Here is a 23,453-nt window from a genome sequence, read left to right as displayed (position 1 = left end):
TGGGAAGACAGTAAAGGTATTTTGCTTTGTAAAATATGTCCTTCCCAGGGCCACAGGGATGTACTCACTCTCCTAGGAGAAAAGAACATCGGTTCAGCTTTGATGCCTGGGTGTCCAGAGGAGACATGTAATCTGTGCTTTCAGCAAGGGCAGTCCTCTGGTCACTGGAGTTCAACCTTGCATCTGTGCCAAGAAAGACCATTCTGATCTCATCTTTTTCTTTGTTCCAACTTGCAAGTAAAAAGTTAAAGTTTTTCTTTTTAACCCTGTGGCAAGGGCAAGGACTGAAACGTGAAACATGCAATGGAATTAAAGTACTTTTTGAGATTCCTCTCCTTGGTCCTTATCAATGTCTTTGTGTCCTTTAGTCCCTGTCCTCCATAGTCTTTCCCTCTGCTATTGGTTCAGCATCATCCTTCTCCAAAGCCTTTGCAAGCATGGCTCAGGGGCTAGCTCCGCCCCATCCCAAACCCCCAAGTGACAACAGTACTGCAGTTGTTTGAATGAGGCTTAACAAAACCACTGAGGTAGTTTCCCTACTTACAGGGAGGGGTGGTAATGGTGGGAGATGGAGGGAGGAGGAAGACAGATCAACCCTTAAGTGACTTACTTATTGATCACTGATATTAGACTATGTAACAGCCCCTTTCTCCTCGTCTTCTGATCCTTCAAAAAAAGTCATTGCTGACAAACTGGTCTGCTGGTTATTTTCCATTTGCCTCTCCCCCACATCCATGTTCTGCCCTTTTCTACCTGATTCTGTGCCTCAGTAGGCTGACCTCAATGGATGGTGCCTATAAGCTCACTTTTCCACTGGCTTCTGGTTGGGCTCTGTCAATTGGAAACACCAGCAGGAGGTCAGAGGCTAGAAGGAGAAACAGGCTGGGTCTTTCTTTCTCTGCTTTCTCCCTGTTTGGATACCATGTCTCTATGACTATAGCTCCTGCCAGGTGGTCCTTCCTCCACTGCGTCAGCTCTTATGGAGCTCTGTTAACACTCTTTCCTCCCCTTGTCCCTTTGGTCCTTAGAGTTGTGATAACTTCCCACTAGGTACCTCACGATCCCTTGTTTTTTCCCTTCCCCCTTCTGCACCACTATAAGCCCTTGCATTAAAATCTTTTCATTTAACCCATTGATACATCTGCTATCCTTTTGGCTTAGGAGATCTGCGTTTTCCTCCCCAGTGAGTGGTACAGAAGGTCTCTGAAACTGAGTATACATGTATTGCTACTGAATGAGGAAAAAATCCCAAGAGATACCCATAGTGCCAGGTTGATGAGTGAAGCACAGAGCCCCTAGGGTGTGAAGGTAAGTACTGAGACATCATGGCTAACACCTGCTTGGAGAAGACTCCTGAGGGCAAATATTTCTAATCAAAGGTAAGGGTCAAGAGACAAACTGGCTGCTTTCTGTGGTCATAGAAATCCTAGTTGTTATAATTCTTTCATTTAACGACTTTTTTTTGGAACAGCTGGCTCCTGCAGAGGGGGTCCTGAAACCACTGACCACTCAGATACAAACCCCTAACGCCACACATAACAATACAGCACAACAAAGCACAAAGAAAACCAACAGAAATAGGGAGCGAAGTCTTCTAAAGGAGATATTTGCTTTGTCTCCCATGCTATATTAGAAGGGGTGCACTGTTCCATTGATTGGGATCTAACTTAATAACATCAACACTGCACTCAGTTGGCTCCACCATCCACTTACCTTGGTCTTGACCCTGTTGGCGACATGATGAGAAGACATGGAAGAGGCAATGGTTGAGTGATATATCCTGAATTCATGAACAGCCCAATACTTGCCAAACACTCTAATAAAATAATTTATGTTTTAGGTCAATATTACCTCAGCATTTGAGTAAACTAACTACTCCTCTCCAAAGAAAGGATTATGAGAAAGTGGTCCTAGAAAAGGATAGAATGCCTACGTGGTCTAAATCTTCCTCAACGACTCACCTGCCTTCCTTGGTGCAGAAATAAGGAAACCTGGGATGATGGAGCCGCATCAGACCCACCAGAAAACTCTGCAGTCCTGCATTGAAGTCCTAGATGATGATCTTTCTTGGGGAGTCTCCCGAAGAATCATCTCCCAAATCCATAGATCATGTCTCCACTCTGCTCTAGAATAGAGACTACAGCTAAGAACCAAGAAGAAGGCAAAGATGCATGCAGAGCCTCAAGCTATAAGCCAAAAGGTCATGCGTATTTCTCATCAGAAATCCAGAATCCATTCATTCTAGCCCTATCCTCCTTAGGGTTTATTTAATCTCTTATTTAAGACCATGCCCAATTCTAGTGTTTTTGATGATCTTATTGCCCAACTCACCATAAATTAGCAGCAATAACTACAAAAGATAGCAATTCTGGAACCAGGTAATGATGCCAATGAGAGGCAGATAAAATCATGAGAACAATGGGGGCAATAAACAGAAATCAAAAGGCAGAAATAAGAACTGGAAAAGTTTGAAGTCAAATAATGCAAGGGGAAATATTGATTCAGCTCAGTAGCCCTAGGGAGCACCACTGAATTGGTGTGTGGTACAATAATTGATGATCCCCAGTATAGCAACTGGACAAGGGGGAGTCTTCTCTGACTAAAGTTGTCTGGCCCAACCTTTTACAGGATTAACTGCCTCTTTCTGGGCTATCCCCATACTTGGCCCCCAGAAAGAGGGGTCACATATCACTCAATAAAATAGGCATTTGTCAACAACCTGTAGTGTACCCAGCATAATTCTAAGCCTAGGAAGAGGCTAAACGCAGCTGCCTCCTGAGTCAAGGTATACTCATTAGCCTCAGCCCTGCTGGCCTTAAAGGGTCTGTTGGGCACTGGCACTCTGCAGGCCAGAGAAAGGGGCTCAGAACTGATGTTTGAAAATTAGAAACAAGGGTCTATACTTGTTCTGATTAACACTGATATCCCAACACTACGCCAATAAAGCCACAGATGCATTAAAAAAAAAAAAATGTAACAAAAGGCATGATCAATTAGAAGTGCTCACTATTATCCTAGAGAAGATGGGCACCTTGCCCGCATCCCATTTTTTTGGATTTTCATTTTGATAATGATAAAATTATCCACAATCTGAGGTCCTATGTCTATGGGAGGAGTGGGTTCATAGACTTGTAAGATACCATACATGGTGGTGCTCATTCCCTGTGAGTCCCAGGTATGTGCTGCCTTAAACTTCAGATAAAAGAGGACACACATCCCCATACCTACACACACACACACACACACGCTGTCACACACAGAGACATGCACGTTCATACACACGGAGTACATGCATGTTATAAGTCAGGTTGTAAACTGTTAGTTCTGGAAGGGCATTTAGTGATGATGTAGTCCAGCCTCTTCCTCCTGTGGGTGAGGAAACTTGGATGAAGGAAGGGGAAAGAATTCGAAAATCTTCTCCAGGTCCAACACGTCATCATCTTGACACCCAGACTTGTGTAGTTCACACAGGATTTTGTCCATGAGGCCTGTCTCCTCAGAAGGCAATGAACTTTCTGAGGTGAAACTCACACCACAAGATGCCCCAGGCAAGTTGGGCCTCCACAGAACCCCAGACACTTTGGGTCCAAGGAGGCACCCCTGCTTCAACACTGGCTCCAGAAATCCATTCATAGGAACACAGCCCTCCCTGCTCCAGCTCAGCTCAGCTTTCCTGCTGGGGATTAGCTGTTCTGCATCTTGGGCAGGAAATGAGTTCTTTGCTGTTTATTGTGGTCAAATCCTAAAATGAAGTCAAGACAGCAGTAAAGGCTGGGTAAGCTGATGTCTTGTTATTAATTCATGAGGCACTTTGCAGTCCACTACCATCCATACTGAGATTGATGGAAGCCGAAAAAGAAGTACAAGTTAAATTATGTCTTTGATAACTTCTGCTTAACTGGCCTGTCAGGGACCAAGGAGAACACCCACACACCCACACCCACACCCACACACACACCCACACCTACACCCCCCCCCACATACACGCGCACACACACACACACACACACAGAGGAGCTCACACATGCATGCCCGCCAGCTAATGAGAGTCTGCACCAGGCTGAATTTCAGACCCAATTATCAGTTTGCAGGATGAAATCACTGAAAGGTCAGATCTGATAGGCCATAACCTAAGGTTCATTATTCCTGTTTATTCTCTCATTCCTTCATTCGTTTGTTCATTTAACCTTTCCTTGCCAGCCTCTACACTTGATATAAAGGACCTTGTGCTAGGCAATATGAAGGTCCCAGAGGGACAAAAGTTTGCTAATTTCTAGGCAGTCTGGCAATAATTAACCTGAATGTGTATTTGAATCAATTCTTAACAGCTTTAGCTCTGCCTCTCATCGACCAAGTGGGCTTATGCAAACCAGTTCCCTTTTTCTAGTGTCACTTTCCCCATGAGTAAGAGATAAAACTGAGGTACTTAATAGCCACCACTTAATGAGACTTACTATGTACTGGGCATTACCAGTCCTTCACATGGATTATATTATTTAATCCTCACCAGAACCCTCTGAAGGAAGCATGATTATTTTGCCCTTTTACATACTAGAAATATGAGGCTCAAAGAAGTCATACAACTTGCGTAAAGTGCAGCAAATTGCTTTTATATGGCCCTTTTAGCCATGGTCTTGTAACTCCCAGGTGGGACTATGCAAATAAGGTGCTTGTAGCCCACCCAGGAGATTGGGCAACCTGCTAATGCAAATAAGGTACACAGAACCACTGTAGAGGATTGGTCAGTTTTGCCATCCTGCTAGGTTTAAGGGGAGCGAATCCCAGAGTTGGAGGAGGGACCTCACTACCATCAAGAAGAAGAGCCATATAACACAGTTTATAAAGAAAATGTTCTACATTCTACTCTGGTGAGCAGCATCTGGGGCCTTAAAAGCCTGTGAGCAGCCATCTAGGACACTCCACTGGTCTCATCCTTTTGGGAGCAAGGAAGAATGAATAAAACTAAAGATACAAGGGAAAGACTAGTCCAAAGGACTAATGGACCACATCTACCATGGCCTCCACCAGACCGAGTCCAGTACAACTAGATGGTACCTGGCTACCGCCACTGACTGCTCTGATAGGGATCACAATAGAGGGTCCTGGACAGAGCTGGAGAAAAATGTAAAACAAAATTCTAACTCAAAAAGAAAGGCCAGACTTGCTGGCCTGACAGAGACCCTGAGAGTATGGCCCCCAGACACACTTTCAGCTCAGTACTGAAGTCACTCCTGAGGTTCACCATTCAGCCAAAGATTGGACAGGCCCATAAAACAAAACAAGACTAAAGGGGCACACCAGCCCAGGGACAAGGACTAGAAGGAAGGAGGGAACAGGAAAGCCGGTAATAGGGAACCCAAGGTAGAGAAGGGAGAATGTTTACATGCCATGGGGTTGTTAACCAATGTCATAAAACAATATGTGTACTAACTGTTTAATGATAAACTAGTTTGTTCTGTAAACCTTCATCTAAAGTGCAATTAAAAAAAAGAAGAAGAAGAACCAGGAGCAGAGCGCACCCTTTGGACCCAGGGTCTCTGAGCTGAGAACCTGCTAGACTTAGGAGACAGGGAGAGCTGTAACACTGGCGAGTTTTTACACTATAGGTGGTAGCTGCATGAGACAATGGGAACCAAGAGACTGGTGCGAAATGGCGCAGGGGGCTTCCCAGCCCACAGATTAAGCAGCTACAATGGGCTTCCTGCTCCATGGAGTGAGAGAGCTGAGAGCCCTTGGACAGGAGGCTTGCTGGCGGAGTGGAGTCCATCTGGGCACTTCTCGGCAGAGCTAAAGAGCTTCATAACACTTGCAAAAGCAAGGGCCCGGCAGCAGCAGCCAAGAAGAAGCTGTCCTGAAAGACGAACTGTATCCTGAGTTGTTCCTGTTCCTTCCAAGTTGATCCTAATTCTGAATTGTTACCTGTCACTTCCCTAATAAACCTCATAATAATGAGTACAGTCTGTGAGTTTTGTGTGGCCATTGCAACAAATTAGCAAATGTAGCCGAGAAGTAGGGAGTGCTGTAGGAGGAATGGCTAGTGTCAGAATTGGTAAAAAGTTGATGAGTAGAGGTATGTCTGACCTCCACCTCATAGGAATCAGCCTTGGGCTGACGCTGATGGTGATTACCCTCTCGCCTTGCCTCATGAAGTTAGAGGACCTCTGACATCACTCCCTTTTACATTGCCCAAAGCCACCTGGCTACCAACAGGTACTCCAAGCCTAGGGAATTGGACCTCAGAACCCATGTTCTTAACCACCACTCCAAGCCCAGGGACAGTCCTTGTACAGTGGTGTCATGGCCAATTAAGTGACATTATGGGTCTCTGGACTGCTCTGGGTCACAAATGGTCACTGCCTCCATCCCTCACTGTTTTTCAGGAGACAGCTCACTGGCATATCTGGGGGAAACATTCTCGCTATCTTTTCTTCTGGGACATCTGCTTATGATGCTGGTCATGTGGGAGGGGCTTCTTCTAACACGCCCTTAAGTCCTCCCAGGGTTGAGTACAGAACCAGCGAGAATAGGCGAGGGAAGAGAAAGAAAAATGACATTCTCGATGGAGAGCTCCTGGTACCAGTGCAAAGAAATCCATAGGGATCCAGGGGTCCAGGCCACTCCCACTGGGGACAAGGGTCTCAGGTCTGCCCTAGCCCATCTAGATCTTCTGAGGGCCCTCTGATATGCTTGGGATTCTCTTTGGGCAAAGTAGGTGATCACATTCTCTCCTGTTGCTTTAGCCTTCCTCATATCACAAAATATCCACAAACTGATGTCTCCGGTACTCCCTGGCTTGTAAGTGATAGACCAGTATATCCTACCAGACACTAACATCTGTCCCCACCAGGCAAAGCACAGGTTTTTCAAACCCAGCATGGCTCAAACCAGATTCACCGCCTTTTCCCAAAACCTATTTCTCCATTCTGGGTTTCTTTGAGCTCTCCGTCTACTCTGGAACCAGGCTCTAAACCTCAGGATCCCCCTTCTTTTCTCTCTCACCTGTCAGGGCCTCCTCTCCTTCCCCACAGTCGTTCTCTGTGTTCAGGTTCTTTTCACCTCTTGTCAATTCACCTTTCATCTGGCTTAAGCTAAGCCAGAGCCTCCAATAGGGCTCTCTGCCTCCAGCTTCTAGCTACCCCAATCCACCCACACACTACTGCCAAAGTGAGCTTCCAGAAGCAGAACCCTGAATCAAGGCACTTCCCTGCTCTAAACCGAGCACTGCCCCCACCAAAACCACCTTCAACAGCAGTTTTCAAACTGTGCCATCTTGTTGGCCAGTGAGAGGAACCCAGCAGGGGCACTTTTAAGAATGGTGTTGACTAAGAGGCATTTACTAAATAAACATTTCTTGAATATCTATTGTGAGCCTGGCCCTGAACTAGGAGCTTTGGTTATAGTGGTAGATCAAGGATCCTACTGAGGAAGACAAAAACACAAAGAGTGAACCATCAGAATTGAATATATCAGTGGTACCAGATTTCTTCAGGGAAGAAAAGGCAAGGTAAGGGGATATAGAGTAAGGCAGCCAAGAGCTGTGTTAGTTGGGCATGTTCAGAGATTTCAAGACAACATTACAGTGTACTCACCATGTGCCAAGCTTTGGTCTAAGTATATTATATTTATTAATGCTTTTAATCCTCATAGCAACCCAGTGAGGTAGGGTACTATTATTTCTTTTTATTTTACAGAGCAAAAACTGAGCACAAGAGCCCAAGGTCACAGAGCTAGTGAGCAGTGGAGTCAGGCTTCTAACCCAGGCAGTTTGGCCCCTGAACCTACTCTATTAACCATGATGCTGGGCTGATCCTCCTAGGAAGTGCTGTTTATGTGGAGACCTGACTCATAAACACAGTGGAGATCTAGAATGTTACAAGATCAGTGACTCAACCTGAAATAACCAGGAGAAAAGTTAGCCTCAAGAGATAATGGGGTGAACCCAGGTCACCACATTATATTGGAGGGGGAGAGGCTCCCCACCACCACCCCCCACCCCCGCCTCCTAGGTCCTCAGGTACACAGTTAAGCGAACCGTATTGATCAGTTTGATGTGCACAATCTTCATTGGCCTGTGCAGGGCTCTGCTTTGGTTTTGTTATTTTGTTGTGTGGTGTCACGACGTGATGGTATTTCCCCATTCCTATTCCTCCCTGCCCATAAGCACTCTCCCAAAAGTGTTTATTAATGTCACTAGATAATCTGGGTATCCTTGAAAAATATGTAATGTTATTTTATATATGTTTATTTTTATAATTCAAAATGTCATAAATCTCATTGTTCTTCACTCAACACTGTTATTAAGATCTATTTGCATTACTCCATGTAAATCTAGTTTATTATTAGCAATAGCTGGGTAGCTTTTTTTTTTTTTTTAAATAGATGCATAGACTATACTTTCTTCTCCATTCTTCTAAGGAAGGACACCTGGGCTACCTCAAATCCCTCCTTCTTAAGTAATGCTATAAAAAATAGCATTTTAAAAAACACAAGTTTTTCATAGATAGTCTTTGTCAAGATTAGAAAATTTCCTTTTATTCTGGCTTTTTCATAATATTTTTTACATGATTAATAGATATTACACTTTATCAAATACCTTGTTTGTAACTACTGAAAAGATTATGCAATTTTCTCCTTTATTCTCTTAGTATATTGAATCACATTGGTAGATTTTCTGATGCTTATCTTTTCTTGTATTCCTTGAATAAACCCAATTTTGATTGTATGTGTTTTAAAAGACATAAACTATTAGATTTGGTTAGCTAATATCATATTTATAATTTTCACATCTCTGTTCATAAGTGAAATTGACCTATAGTTTTATTCTCCTGAAGCGTTTTCATCCAGTTTTGGAATAAAGTTTATACTAACCCGATAAAATCATGTGAACAGTTTTTCCTCTATTTCTATTTTTCTTTAACAACTTTTTAAGATTGGCATCATCTGTTCCTTGAAAATATTATTGAACATAGCTAAAACTGGAGCTGGGTTTTTGTTTGCTTTGTGTTTTTTTTACATTTCTTAAAATTGTGGTAAATATGTATATTACCAAAAAAATTGCTGTTTCAACCAGTCTTAAGTGTACAGTTCAATGACCTTAATCATATTTGCCATGCTGTGCAACCATCACTACTGTTCATTTCCAAAAAAAAAGTCCAATGGAGTAGAATTGAGAATCCAGAAATGAATCTATACATCTATGGTCAATTGGTTTTGAACAAGGGTGACAAGTCCATTCAATGGGAAAAGAATAGTTTCTTTAATAAATGATGCTAGGACAACTGGACACCATACATAAAATTAACTGAAAATGGATCAAGGCCTTAAATGTAAGAACTAAAACCATAGAAGTGATACTTTAGGATCTAGTTTTTGGTAATGGACTCTTAGACATGACACCAAAAGCATGAGTAACAAAAGACAAAACAGATAAACTGTACTTTGTGAATCAAAAGTGAAGAGAGAACCTAGAGATTAAAAGAAAAATTTTAGGAACCATATATCTGATAAGGATTTTATACTCAGAATATATAACGAACTCCTGCAACTTAATAAAACAAACCACTCAATCAAAAAATGGGCCAAGAACTTAATAGACATTTCACCGAAGAAGCACATGAAAAGATGCTTGTCATTAGTCATTAAGGAAATACAAAACAAAATCGCAGTGAGATGCCACTTTACCCCACTAAACCAAAAACGAAACCCATTGCTGTTGAGTCAATTCTGACTCATAGCGACCACAAAGGACAGAGCAGAACTGCCCAATAGGGTTTCTAAGGAGCTCCTGGCGGATTTGAACCGCCAACCTTCTGGTATGGCTATTACTGGAAAACCCAGAAAGCAACAGGTGTTGGTGAGAGTGTGAAGAAATTGGAACCCTCATCTATTGCTGGTGGGATTGTAAAATGGTTCAGATGCTGTGGAAAACAGTTTGAAAGTTCCTCAAACATTTAAACATAAAATTACCGTATGATTCAGCAATTTCACTCCTAGCTATACAAAGATAATTGCATACCGATGCTTATCGCAACAGTATTTACAATAGCCAAAAGGTGAAAACAACCCAAATGTCCATCAACAGATGAATGAATAAACACATTTTCCTTTTATAATTCAAAATGTTATAAATCTCTTGTATGTACATGCATGCAATGGAATATTAGTCAGTCATAAGGAGAAATGAAGTTCTTATACATGACACAATATAGGTGAACCTTGGAGATGTTATACTAAATGAAATAATTGAGACTCAAAAGGACAAATATTGTATAATTCCACTTACATAAAGTATCTAGAACAGAAAATACATAGAGACAAAAGTTTATCGTTTCCAGGGAATAAAGAAGAGGGAATAGGGAATTATTGCTTAAGGGGTATTGGGTTTTTGATTAGGATGGTGAAACACTTCTTCTGTGAATTTTATGGTTTTAGTTCTTACATTTAGGTCCTTGATCCATTTTCAGTTAATTTTCATATACAGTGTGAGTGATGGGACTTCATTCTTCTACCTGAAGAAATCCAGTTGTCCCAGCACCATTTATTAGAGACTATTCTTTCCCCATGGAATGGGTTTGCCACCTTTGTTGAAAATCAGTTGACCATAGGTGTATGGATTTATTTCCGGATTCTCAATTCTATGCTATTGGACTATATGTCTATTCTTTTACAGTAACAGGCTATTTTTATGGTTTTTGTTGTTCTTATTATTCTTGTTAGCTGGGCCTCGACTGATGGTGGCCCCATACACAATTGAACTAAATGTTGCCTGGTCCTGCACCATCTCCATAATCAGTTGCAGATTGGACCATTGTTGTCCATAGGGTTTTCATTGGCTATTTTGATTACTGTAGCTATGTTGTATGCTTTGAAATTGGGAAATGTGAGTCCTCCTACTTTGTCCTTCTTTTTCACGTTTGTTTTGGCTATCGGGCTGTGACACTGGGTGACTGAAAACTGATGTCAATATGAATGATTACTTGGTTCCTGAGGCTGCTTTAGGTCTACCACTTCTCTACTTAGCCTGCCTACATATTTTCTCAGTGTCTTAATTTTCTTTTATGTACAATCACACTTGCTAATTTAGATGGATTGAAGAAGGAATCTGAGTTAGGAAATCTTTGGGGGAACAAAAAAAGCAGTTATTATTGTTTTCTAGGAAATATAGTAAGTCCAGTGAGGCGCACAGAGAATGTCACCTCAAATGCCGTTCATACAGCTTTAACAAATAGGTTAGGAAAACAGTTATGAAAACAACAGAGGAGATTATGAGCTCTGGCTCTGGAGACAACCACCTGGGTTCAAATCCTGATTTTACCACTTACTGTTATTGTGATCTTGGAAAAATCACTGGAGTGCTCTGAGCCTAAGTTTCCTCATTTGTAAAAACATTAGAAGTAGCTTCATGAGGTTGTGATGAAGATTAAAAATAGCACAATCCTTGTGACCTACTAGCACAGAGCTTAGAATTTAACAAGAGCTCACAATGATAGTTGTTCAGTGTTAGTGTTATTTGTATTGTATTAGTATATTACAGCCTAACTTGGCAGCACTAATGAAGGAGATAGTGCTACTATTTTCTCAGTTTAGAAACACATTTTGAATAGATGCTGTCTACAGTTCATCAGAGGAGTCCCTGGGTGGCAAAAATGGTTAAGAGCTTGACTACTAACCAAAAGGTTGGCGGTTCAAACCCTCCCAGAGGTGCCATGGAAGAGAGGCCTGGTGATCTGCTTCCAAAAGGTCAAAACCTTGAAACTGTATGTAGCACAGCTCTACTCTGACACACGTGGGTTGCCATGAGTTGGAATCGATTTGACAGCAACTGGCTATTGGTTTTACAGTTCATCAAAGCACAGAAAAATATGGAAAGTGGCTTCCAATGGATGTATAGCACATAATCTACAGTATTTGTCATTTCTTAGAATGGTTCTAAACAAAATACAAAGCTCTTCCTCAAAAAGATAGCCTTGTAATTAAGGAAGGAGGTTACAACAGATTCTTTATGGACCTTTGTATTGATGTGGGGTTTGCTTCATTTAAGAATCCATAGGTATAATTAAACACTTCATGGGAATTAGTTTTCTTGGTTTAGGGTCATAGCTTTGTGGGTCTATCCAGTCAAGTGGCCTAAAGTTGTTTTTAGAGTTTCTGTTCTATCTCCTAATTCGGTAAGTAGCGCCTAGGTCTGAAAATTTGTGAGCAGCCACACACGATAAAACAATTGGTTTCTATATACCTGAATCATCAGAGGAGCAAGGAGATCCAGGAATTGAAGAAGGAAATGGGTTGCAGGTTTAATTGCCTCTGTAAACTACTACTACCTCTGTTACCATGTAACCAGAAGGAATGGATAGTGCCCAGCTACCACTACTGAACGTTTTTGATTAAGGACTCAATAGATGGATCCTGATCAAAAGCAGGAAAAGCATGGAACAGAACTTCAGACTCATATGGAAACCAGACTACTGCATCCATTAGGACTGAGAGAACCCCCCTAATCTAATGCCTAGAAATAATCTTTAAACCTTGAACCAGAACTAATACGATGAAGCCACTGTTAAACTAAACAACAATTTAACCGCAATTAATAAAGAATGTTTGCCTCGAGCCTTGCACTTGTATAAAGAATTATCCATATGAGTGTAAACTGACAACAGGTAATCTAAAGCACAGATGAGAACTTTAAGATGCACAACGCCTAAATTAATGGTGATGAAACAATATGAGTAGAGATAGAATGGTGACACAGTGTGAAGGATGTAACCAGTGTTATTGAACTGTTCATGTAGCAATTGTGAATGGATGTATGGTGTGTACATTGCCACCAATGTAAATAAAATATTATTAAAAAAATATCCAAGACATTTGGTCACATTTATTTTAACTTATCCTTGTTCATCTATCCATTCCTTCATTTATTCTCCATTTATTCAACACATATTTTTTGGATACTTATCAGATAGGCATTTGCACAAAGTAGGCATACCATAAATGTTTGTTGAATTTTAAAAATGACGATATTATCAGAATTCAAATATATATGTATTCGATGGCAGTCATAAAATGTCTGAGTCTTACTTTGCTTAAACTCTGTAACAAGTTAATTGATCTATAGCCAATAAATCTGTGCTTTTTGAAGAGTGCCTTAGAAAATTTTTATTCTATTAAACTTTACAGATTTCTTTTAAAAAGTAAAAAAATAAAAACTCCTTGTATAGTGGCAATATCGTAAATAGATACACTCACTAAAACATCACTTACATTACTAAAACATAAGCAGCTCACTTTTCTACCTAATCCTCAATTTTTACATACTTTCCTTTTTCATTTACAGTTGAATTGCTCAGCAGTGATATTAATATTTGCCAAATTACTGTGGATATTTTCACTCTGAGGCTAACCACTTCTTGGTTTAACTGAGTCATATTGGAATCTGAATTTGTAAAACTTTTCTCCAGATCAGTTGTTCATGGAATACAGACACCTTCTGGAGGAAAACACCATGAGAGGAGTTAGAAATATGACTGCCCATAGCCACTGCAAAAATGCTTCCCTGAAAAAGCCTATAGGTCGACAACTTTAATTACCCTTGATTTTTTTGCCTTTTGAAAATGGTGAAACTCTTCAGGCTATGAAAACTGTTAGTGCCTGAAAGATAGAAGGGGAAGGCAAAAAATCAGACACGTCCCATTCACTGTCCCGGAGCCCAGGGAGCTCCCCAAAGCTATGTGGTGCCACGAGAGCCTGCATGGAGTCACCCAGCTCATGCTACCAATGGTCCATGAACTGGCCATGGGGGCATGATTCATTCTTCCACCCTTCAGTGAACGACTTAGTTAACTGTGCTTGTTGGGGAAGCCCTGTCACATTGTTCAAATTCTACAAATGAAACCATCCAATAATTTAGGGTCATGTGCACATGCAAGTGAAAGATATCAATGGGCATTATGCTGAGTGAAAAAAGGCAATCTCAAAGGCTTACATACTGTATGATTTCATTTATATAGCATTCTCAAAGTGACAAAATTAAAGTGATACAGAACAGATCGATGGTTGCCAGGGTTAGGGTTGGGGGAAGGATGTGATTATTAGGGGATAATATGAGGGAATTTCTTTCGTTGTTATGGAACAGTTTCGTATCCTGATTGTGGTGATTGTTACTCAAATCTACACGTGGTGGAAATTCATAGAACTACACACACACACACAAGAATTCGTGTAAAAACTGGTGAAATCCAAATAAGGTCTGAACTTGAGTTAATAGTATTGTGTGTGTGTGTGTGTGTGTGTCTGTGTATGCCACTGAGTCAATTCCAACTCATAACAATCCTATAGGAGAGACTAAAACTGCCCCATAGGGTTTCCAAGGCTGTAAATCTTTATGGAAGCGGATTGCCACATCTTTCTCCTACAGAGCGGCTGGTGGGTTCAAACTGCCTGCCTTTTAGTTAGCAGCCGAGCACTTAACCACTGTGTCACCATGAATCCTTAAATAGTATTATAGCAACATCAATTTCCTAGTTTTGTAAGATATTATGTAAGATAGTATCACTGGGGGAAGCTGGGTGAAGGGTACACAGAACCTCTATGTACTATTTTGACTTCTTGTAAGCCTTAAACTATTCAAAAATAAAATTTAAAAAAGATAACTATGGTGGTTAAGGTTGTGTATCAGCTTGGCTGAACTATGATTCTCAGTGGTTTGGCAGTTATGTAATGATATAGTTTGGCAGTTACATAATGATGTAGTTATCCTCCATCTTGTGATATAATGTTATCACCTCCATGATGTGATCTGATGTGATCAGCCAATCAGTTTTAAGGGGTGTTTCCTCAGGGGTGTGGCCTGCATCCAATATATATAAACATTCTGGCAAAGCTCACTGGGTGTTGCTCACCCTGGATCCTGCATCCAGCTTGTCATAATCTGACCTCCAGCTCTTGAGACCTGAGCCAGTGGCCTGCTGTATTGCCTGCTGGTCTTAGGTTTATCAGCCTCTGCAGCTATGTGAGTCAGGAGAAGATTCCAGCCTGACACCTGACCCGCAGACTTGGGTCTTGCCAACCTCTACAACCATGAAAACCATTTCCTTGAGATTTTTGTTGTTATTAAATATATATACATATATACAATTCACTGATTTTGTTTCTCTAGAGAACGCAGCCTAAGAAAATAAAGATGGGCCAGTCATCAACAATTCCATTTCATGGGGCCAAGAAAGCATCCATCAGTTAAATAATCAGTTGTTTCTTTTGATAGAGGTGTTAACACATGCCTTATCTACTTTACTGCCAGCATGAAGTAAGTGGTGTTCCAGTGCTGCACACACATTGTTTTGTTATAATGGCTTACCTTTCTGCTACAGTTGAATGACGTAAGAATGGAGTCAGAAAGGGAATTTATCCAGTGACTTCATCTTAGGATATATAAGTTGGCACAAAGAAACTTTTAAAGCCAGGGTGCTCTGCCACCTTCTGTGGGCTGGTGCTATACCTTGAGGCAGAAAGGCAGCCGGGGTAAGTGTAAACAACAGGGACCTCAGACCTGTGAGCCAAGGGCATCTGACAACTGCAGCAAGCCAAGGAGGCCATCTAGTAGGTGAAATCATGCCATGCTTCTGAGTAAAGCTAGAATGCTCAGCCTGGAGAGAACATATGTAGAGCTGTGTGTGTATGTGGGGAGACATGGCCTGATTGTTACTGTTGTTGTTAGGTGCCTTCGACTCAGTTCCGACTCATAGCGACCCTACGCACAACTGAACGAAACACCGCCCAGTCCTAAGCCATCCTTACATCATTGTTATGCTTGAGCTCATTGTTGCAGCCACTGTCAATACACCTCATTGAAGGTCTTCCTCTTTTGCTGACCCTGTACTCTGCCAAGCATGATGTCCTTCTCCAGGGACTGATCCCTCCTGACAACACATCCAAAGTATGTAAGATGCAGTCTTGCCATACTTGCTTCTAAGGAGCATTCTGGTTGTACTTCTTCTTCTGGCAGTCCATGGTATATTCAATATCCTTCGCCAACACCACAACTCAAAGGCATCAATTCTTCTTCGGTCTTCCTTATTCATTGTCCAGTTTTCACATGCATATGATGCGACTGGAAATGACATGGCTTAGGTCAGGTGTACCTTGGTCTTTAAGGTGACATCTTTGCTCTTCAACACTTTAAAGAGGCCCTTTGCAGCAGAGTTACCCAATGCAATGTGTCTTTGGATTTCTTGACTGCTGCTTCCATGGCTGTTGATTGTGGATCCAAGTCAAATGAAATCCTGGACAACTTCAATCTTTTCTCCGTTTATCATGATGATGCTCATTGGTCCAGTTGTGAGGATTTTTGTTTTCTTTATGTTGAGGTGCAGTCCAAACTGAAGGCTGTGGCCTTTGATCTTCATTAGTAAGTGCTTCAGGTCCTCTTCACTTTCAGCAAGCAAGGTTGTGTCATCTGCATAACGCAGGTTGTTAATGAGTCTTCCTCCAATCCTGGTGCCCCGTTCTTCATATAGTCCAGCTTCTTGTATTATTTTCTCAGCATACAGATTGAATTTGTATGCTGAAAGGATACAATCCTGACACACACCTTTCCTGACTTTAAACCAATCAGTATCCCCTTGCTCTGTCTGAACAACTGCCTCTGGATCTGTGTAAAGGTTCTTCATGAGCACAATTAAGTGTTCTGGAATTCCTATTCCTCGCAATGTTACGCATAATTTGTTATGATCCACACAGTCGAATGCCTTTGCATAGTCAATAAAACACAGGTAAACATCCTTCTGGTATTCTCTGCTTTCAGCCAGGATCCACCTGACATCAGCAACGATATCCCTGGTTCCACATCTTCTTCTGAAACCGGCCTGAATTTCTGGCAGTCCCCTGTTGATATACTGCTGTGGCTGTTTTTGCATGATCTTCAGCAAAATTTTGCTTGCGTGTGATATTAATGATATTGTTCTGTAATTTCCACATTTGGTTGGATCACCTTTCTTGGGCATAGGCATAAATATGGGTCTCTTCCAGTCAGTGGGCCAGGAAGCTGTCTTCCATGTTTCTTCGCATAGACGAGTGAGCACCTCCAGTGCTGCATCTGTTTGTTCAAACATCTCAATTGATATTCCATCAATTCCTGGAGCCTTGTTTTTTGCCAATGCCTTCAGAGCAGCTTGGACTTCTTCCTTCAGTACCATCGGTTCCTGATCGTAAGTCACCTCTTGAAATGGTTGAACATTGACTAATTCTTTTTGGTATAATTACTCTGTGTATTCCTTCCACCTTCTTTTGATGCTTCCTGCGTCGTTTACTTTTTTCCCCATAGAATCCTTCACAATTGCAACTCGGGTCTTGAATTTTTTTTTCAGTTCTTTCAGCTTGAGAAATGATGAACATATTCTTCCCTTTTGGTTTTCCATCTCCAGCTCTTTGCACATGTCATTATAATACTTTACTTTGTCTTCTTGAGATACCCTTTGAAATCTTCTGTTCAGTTCTTTTAATTCATCAATTCTTCCTTTCGCTTTAGCTGCTTGACGTTTGAGAGCAAGTTTCAGAGTCTCCTCTGACATCTATCTTGGTCTTTTCTTCCTTTCCTGTCTTTTCAATGATCTCTTGCTTTCTTCATGTGTGATGTCCTTGACGTAATTCCACAACTCTTCTGGTCTTCGGTCACTAGGGCTCAATGCATCAAATCTATTCTTGAGATGGTCTCTAAATTCAGGTGGGATATATTCAAGGTCATATTTTGGGTCTCGTGGACTTGCTCTGATTTTCTTCAGTTTCGGCTTGAACTTGCGTATGAGCAACTGATGGTCTGTTCCACAGTCGGCCTCTGGCCTTGTTCTGACTGAAGATACCGAGCTTTTCCATCATCTCTTTCCACAGATGTAGTCAATTTGATTTCTGTGTGTTCCCTCTGGCAAGGTCCATGTGTATAGTGGCCTGATAGCTATAAGCAAATATCCATAGGGCTGTCATGTGAGGGGAGCCCTGGTGGCGTAGTGGTTAAGCATTTGGCTGTTAACCAAAAGGCTGGCAGTTTGAATCCACCAGCCACTCCTTGGAAACCCTACTGGGAAGTTCTATTCTGTCATGTAAGGTCACTATGAGTTGGAATCGACTCGACAGCAGTGGGTTTTTGTCATGTAAGAGATGGATTAGATTTCCACAGTATTAATCCTGAAGGTAAATCTTACATCTGTAGGTAGAAGCTAGGTGAAAGCAGGCTGAAACTTAACATAAAAAACTGTCCAAGAGGCCTTTTTTGATGGATACTAAGTTAGCAGACACTGGAAATATTTGAACATAGATCAAAGGACCACCTGTCAAAGATGCTATGAGGGGACCCAGTCAAGGGATGACTCTAAGAGGATGACACCAGCAATGAGGACACAGTGGGTGGGGGCTCTAATCAGAAGATACAGACTGGTGCAGCCCATTCTTTTGAAAACCACAAGTATGTATATGCTTTCTTAAGCTCATTAACTCTTCAGTGGTTTATTACATCCTCAAACAAATCTCCCCTCCCCAGCAGATCCACAGGCCTCTTGATAAGAGAAACACAGCCCCCACTGTTCCTTCTCTCCTCACAGAGTCTGGCATGCAGGGGTGCAGAAGAGAAACTGTGCGAACATTTGATGCTGGGTAAATGATAGCTCTGGCATGCCTGAGGTAAGAAGCCAGCCTGGCTGCCCACTCAAAGCCCTCTCACACTGAGAGTCCATATATTTTATGACCCCGAAGTGCTTCCTGGCTCAGACCCCCCAGTGGTGATTCATTGCTTCTTTGCAGCTTTGTCAGTGTTTGGGTTTTCTACTTAGTTCTCAATGAACTAGCTATCATAGTTATAGCTCCCCAGGAAATGCCATACAGTAACTCTGTCAGAGTTTTTATTTGCTTGGATGGAATGTTTTATTTCAGCAAGGTGTTTTATTAGCTTAGAGAGTCATGAATCACTTCAAAGTTAGGTGAAAAATGAACCAACACACACAATTTTAAATGGGATTTTGTTTTCTCTATTGATGATCAAGTCTGTGATTAGTAAGGGAGAGCAACTTAATTTCAAGCAAATTATAGAAAATAGAATTACATCAGCATATGTATGCACCTACCTGGCCAAACCTAAGAGTTGACCCTTACACATATCTGGTTACCTGGGTCCTGATTATCAGAAAATCTCCCACCACTAATAAGCAGGGTTGTAGTGGCCCTAAAGAAAGCAATATTTGCATCCTTCTTTGAAGCCTATGTATTCTTAGGCCAAAACCACACCAATGACTAAGACCACATGAAGTTTGAAAGTGACTTTGAGAAAGGGATTGTATTAGTTAGGATAAGCTCTGCTATGCTGCAGTAACAACTAAATCCTTAACTCTTGTTGGCTTAGCTCGACAAACATTTTTTTTTCTCATTCACATCACAATCCAATGAGGCTTCTTCTGGCCATAGTCCATGGTGACTCAAGAATTCATCTGGTCCTCTCCCATCTTATTACAACAAGAAGAAGAGAGGGGATAAATAAGTCCCACCCACTTTCAAATGCCTGGGCATGGAAGTGACACCCACTGCTTTTACACACAGTCCATTGGGCAGAACTAGGCAGAGGCCAGAACCTGACTGCAAAAGGGTCTGAGAAGCAGGAAGGAGCACCTGGGTGTTCAGTGAGCACAAAATTCTATGCCTCAGGGATTCATCCCTGAGAATAGCTCTCTCAGTGCCCAGATTCCACCTTGATCTCTTACCCTATAGAACTGGTAACTATTGGGATCCAAGTTTGTACTAGTATAAGTTTAACTAAGAAAGCAACCTTTGCTTCTGTGATTGAAGAAGAACTGGGATCTACAGTCCAGAAACTCTCTTCTGAAAGCAAAGTGCTAGACCTGAAAACATCTGGCTGAATCAGGGCACGTAACAGAGAGAGCTGAAAGGGTCTCCTCCCTCTCCTCTGCATTCCAAATCTGAAAATACCCATCTGGCAGGAAAATGCAGAGCAAATGAGCACAGCCATGCCTCCTGCGCAGCCTTTTGCTCAGGGCCTGTCCAGGGAGGCACTTCTGCTTGAAGTCAGTTCAGCGAGGCTGCAGGAGAATCAGAGAGCACCTGGGTCACTCAAGACTATGGCAACTCAGGTGTGGTGTTATTGCTAGGTCCTGCGTGCACTGGCTAAATACTGGATAAATCTTCCATAGGCAAGTCAGGTGTGGGAGTCTCCCATTTACCTTAAAAAAAAAAAAAAAAAACCATTGCCTTACAACTAGCCAATTAACAAAAAAATAATCACCAAAGGAATAACTTGTAAGATCCAGCAAAATCTCATCTGCAAGCAAACTAGCCAAGCTGTTCAGATATTATACAATGCTGTTATGGAATTCACGCTACAGCCCCTTCAATGTAAAGAATCATATCAGTGAGCAAAGTCCATCCCCCCCACCTCCAATCCTGTTTTAATTAGAAAATTGATGGAAAATAGAGAACTGCCTCCCCACAGCTGCTTTTTAAAAAATCTATTTGGAAGCCTTAAAAATATTGGCAAATTATAAAAGAAATTGAACTCTGATACTTTTCTCCCATTTTATTGTTCTCTGTTCCCTGCAAAGCCTCCAACATTGTATTTCTATAGCTCGGAATAAGGATATATTTTCCCCCTTAGAGCCTGCAGGTATTCTAATTATATGTAAATCAGTTCACAGAAATAAATATCTATGGTTAAGGGATATTTAAAATGTTAAAAGCTTTTTCTCAACTGTTCACGGTTTAAAAAAGAAAAAGTCCATTTCCTTGAGCCCGGGTAGATTTAACACCGTGTTCTCCCCATTCAGCAAAGCACAGAAGAACCTTTCCAGGCAATCGAGTTTTTCTGGGCTGCTCTTTCCTCTGAAAACCCCTCAAGAGGGAACCACAATTTGAATCTGACTATGAAGCAGTTCTATGTTAATCTTCCTTTCTTAACTGTAAAAAAAAATTTTTTAGCCTTTTATTCAGGATTAAAATACACAATTGGACAAAGAAATGGAATAGACATTAAGTTCCTCTCCTACTGAAAAGGGTTCCTTAAGAGTTGTCCTTTACTTGCTGAAAACGTTGCTACAGATGTATTTTTAAAGAATCATTATTCCCCTGATATCTGAATTATATTCTAGACTCCTGGCTATAAATACCATCAAAATGCTGATGATACCCAAATTTCTATCTCCACCACTGAGTTCCAAGCAGGTTCATGTATCCAACTGCCTCTTTAACGTCTGGGAGTCCCTGGGTGGTGCAAAGAGTTAATGCACTCAGCTGCTAACCAAAAGGTTAGAGGCTCCAGTCCACCTAGAGGGGCCTTGGGAAAAGCCTGGTGATCTACTTCCAAAACACCAGTCATTGGAAACCCTATGGAGCACAGTTTTATTCTGGCACACATGGCATCATTGTGAGATGCGAGGGCGACTGTTTTTTGTTGTTATTTAATATCTGAGCTTCGCCAATCTTCCTCCACAAAAGTTCTCCTCCCCAGTCTTCTCATTCTCAGAAAATCACAGCACCACACTTCTGGTCACTTAGGGCAAAAAGCCTTGCAGTCATCCTCAATTTGGCCTTCTCTCACATCCACTTTCAGCCCATCAGCTAAGTTCTGTTGGCTCCATATTAAAAATGTGTCCAGAATATGACCATTTATTACCTCCACTGCCATGATTATTCTGTTCCAAGCCACCATCACTGCCAGCCTAGATTTTTGCAATGCTCTCCTCCCTGACTCTGCTGTCTTCCTCTGACAATCTACTATTAACACCACAGCCAGAGAGTGATTTTTTAAAAACATAATATGGATTGGACTGGACAATGGGATAGAAAATGATACTGGTGGAGAATGGATCAACTAGACACATGAGACTATATTTGCATCTCCTGTCTGGAGGGGAGATGAGAGGGCAGAGGGGGTCAGAAGCTGGCCAAATGGACACAAAAAGAGAGAGTGGAGGTGGAGAGCAATTAGGAGTATATAGCAAGGTGTATATAAATTTTTGTATGAGAGACTGACTTGATTTGTAAACTTTCACTTAAAGCACAATAAAAAAAAATAATATGGATCAAGTCATGTCAATGTTCTAAGCCCTCTGTGGCTTCCCATCTTACATAGCATCCAAGCCAAATTCCTTAAAAGGTCATCTAAGACCCTCTTTGGCCCCATCTCATACAACTCTACCCTGATTCACTCAGCTCCAGCTGGTGAGTTTGTTCCTCAGATACATTCTACCTCTGCCTAGAATGTTCTTCATCAGATAGCTGCAAGACTCCTTCACTTCACCATGTCCAGCATCACCCTGATTACTTACAATTGCAACATTCCCAATCCTAGCCCACCCTCCCCTCCCTGCTGCATCTTTCTGCATACACTCATCATCTCCGACATACAAATTTATTTCTTTATTATTGTTTTTTCTTACCGGAATGTAAGCTCCATAAGGGCAGGGATTTCAATGTGTTTTGTTCACCACATGCCCCCTCACCTAAAACAGTGCTTGCACACAATCCCATTACCATTGCCGTCGAGTCAATTCTGACTCATAGCAACCCTATGGTATAGAGTAGAGCTGGACAGACATACCTTGGAGATATTGTCTGTATAGTGCAATAAGGCAAATATCACAATGAAGTGAGTCACATGAGTTTTTGGTTTCCCAGTGCATATAAAAGTTATGTTTACACTATACTGCAGTCTATTAAGTGTACAACAGCATTGTGTCAAAAAATGTAATACTTTAATTAAAAAATACTTTATTGCTAAAAAATGCTAACCATCACCTTGAGCCTTCAGTGAGTTGCAATCTTTTTGTTGGCAGAGGGTCTCGCCTTAATGTTGACTGAGTGGTGGTTCCTAAAGGTTGGGGTGGTTTTTGGCAATTTCTTAAAATAAGACAACAATGAAGTCTACCCCATCAATTGACTCTTCCTTTCATGAAAGATTTCTCTGCAGCATGCGATGCTGTTTGATAGCATTTATCCACAGTAGAGCTTCTTTCAAAGTTGGAGTCAGTCCTCTCAAACCCTGCTTCTGCTTTATCAACTAAGTTTATGTAATATTCTAAATTCTTTGTTGTCTTTTCACCAGGGTTCACAACACCTTCACCAGGTATAGATTATATCTCAAGAAGCCACTTTTTTTGCTCATCCATAAGAAGCAACTCCTCACCCATTGAAGTTTTATCATAAGAGGGCAGTGATTCAGTCACATCTTCAGGCTCTATGTGAATTCTAGTTCTCTTACTATTCCTACCACATCTGCAGTTACTTTCTCCTCTAAAGTCTTAAACCCCTCAAAGTCATCCAGGAGGGTTGGAATCAACTTCTTCTAAACTCCTGCTAATGTCAATATTTTGACCTCCTCCCATGAATCATGAATGTTCTTAATGGCACCTAGAATGGTGAATCCTTTCCAGAAGGTTTTCAGTTTACTTTGTCCAGATCCATCAGAC

This window comes from Elephas maximus, chromosome 2, assembly GCF_024166365.1.
Source record: "Elephas maximus indicus isolate mEleMax1 chromosome 2, mEleMax1 primary haplotype, whole genome shotgun sequence".
NCBI classification, from domain to species: Eukaryota; Metazoa; Chordata; class Mammalia; order Proboscidea; family Elephantidae; genus Elephas; species Elephas maximus.
Note: the sequence above shows the minus strand (reverse complement) of the source record.